This window comes from Orycteropus afer, unplaced genomic scaffold (assembly GCF_000298275.1).
Source record: "Orycteropus afer afer isolate SDZICR_OR568_19922 unplaced genomic scaffold, OryAfe1.0 scaffold00523, whole genome shotgun sequence".
Taxonomy (NCBI): Eukaryota; Metazoa; Chordata; class Mammalia; order Tubulidentata; family Orycteropodidae; genus Orycteropus; species Orycteropus afer.
In genome coordinates, this window is record NW_006922110.1 from 897,591 (window position 1) to 899,827 (window position 2,237).

The window sequence follows — 2,237 nt, forward strand, 5'->3', positions numbered from 1 at the left end:
TCATAACAATCGCATGTACAACACAATGAAACACTGCACATTCTTATGCCATCCTCACAATACTTGTTATGCTTGAGCCCATCATTTTATTTACTGTGTCAGTCCATCATATTGAAGATCTTTCCCTTTTTCTTTGACCCTCTATTTTACCAACCATGATACCCTTCTCCAGAGAATACTCCCTCTAACAATATGACCAAAACAGGTGATGAAGTCTGGCCATTCTTGCTTCCAAGGAGCATTCTGGCTGCAATTTTTCCAACATGTATTTATTCATTCTCCTGACAGCCCATGGTATTTTCAATATTCTTCACCAATACTGTAATGCAAAGACATTGTCTTCTTTGGTCTTCCTAATTCATTGTCTAGCTTTCACATGCATATGAGGCGATTAAAAATATCATGGATTGAGTTAGCCACAACTAAGTCTTCAAAGTGACATCTTCCCTTCTTAACACAGTAAAGAGGTACTTTGCAGCAGATTGGACCAGTGCAATATGACATCTGATTTCTTGACTGCTGCTTCCATGAGTCATTTGTGGATTTGAGTAATATGAAAACCCTGGAAACTTCAATTTTTCCTCTATTTATTGTGATACTGCTGCTTATTGGCCCAGCTGTGTGGATTTTTTTTTCTTTATGTTGAGGTACAATCCATACTGAAGACTGTGTTCTTTAATCTTCATCAGAAAATGCTTGCTTCTAATCATCCTCACTTTCAGCAAGCCAGGGTGTATCAACTGTATATCACAGGTTGTTGTCTTCCTCCAATCCTGATGTCATGTTCCTAGTCAGATAATACAGCTTCTCAGATTATTTGTTCAGCATACAGACTGAATAAGAATGGTGAAAGAATAAAACCCTGATATACATCCTGCTTGATTTTTAATCATGGAGTATCCTCTTGTTCTGTTTGAACAACAACTTCTTGTTTTTTGTATGGGTTCCTCATGAACATAATGAAATGTTCTGGAATCCTTATTCTTTGCAATGTTATGCACAATTTATTATGATCCACACAGTTAAATGCCTTTGCATAGTCAATAAATCACAGATCTTTTTGGTATTCTTTGCTTTCAGCCAAGATCCATCTGACATCAGCAATGTTCCACATCCTCTTCTGACTCTAACTTGAATTTCTGGTAGCAACCAGTCAAAGTAATACTGAAATTGTTTGAATTATCTTCAGGAAAATTTTACTTGCATGTGATATTAATGATACTATTCAATAATCTGTATGGGTCAGTTTTCTTTGGAATAGGCATAAATATGAATCTCTTCCAGTCATTTGCCCAGGTAGCTGTCTTCCAAATTTCTTAGCATAAATTCACCATATTTGCAGCCATAAGCACCTCTAATGCTGCATCTGCTTGGTGAAACATCTCAATGGGTATTCCTTCAATTCCTGGAATCTTGTTTTTGGCCAATATCTCCAGTGCAGCTTGGATTTCTTGTTTCATTATCATTGCTTCTTGATCATATGCTACCTTCTGAAATAAGTGAACATGGGCCAATTCTTTACGGTAGTGACTCTATGGATTCCTTTCTTCTTCTTCTTTTTTTTTTTTTTTTTTAATTGTAATTTGGGTGAAATTTTACAGAGAAATTTCATTTTCCATGAAACATTTCAAACAGATTTTGTTTCATGACATTGATTGCATTCCCCATAATGTCACCGCTCTCTTCCCATTTCTGGTTACCTTTTCACTCTGTCCTCTTTGCCTATGCATGCTTGATCTTGGAATTATCTCTGTGCAAATACTGTTTTTTCTGATCTCAATAGTTGATTGTCCTGAGGAGTGTACCTGCCTAATGTAAGTATTTACCTTATCGCCTGTCTATTGTTTGGATGAAAGTCATAGGAGTGAGTTCAATTCCATACCCAAAGGGTGAGTAGAAGCCACAGTCTCAGGGGTTTCACCACTCTCTATCAGAAAAGTAAGACTGGTCTTTTTTTTTATGATTTTGAGTTTTGTTCCACATTTTTATTCCACTCTATCCAGAATTTCCTATTTTGATATCTTTCCAAGTGGTTGGTCAAGAGTGCTAACCAGGCACCATCTAGTTCTGATCTCACAGTCATATAGGCTGAGGTTCACATCGTATATTAATCCTTTAATTATTTCCAAGTGTCTCCAAGTGTCTTTGGTTTTCTTCATTATTCTTTGCTCTGGATGAGGAGAGACCAATTGTTCCATCTCAGATGGCTGCTTGTAAACTTTAAAGACACCAGTCAC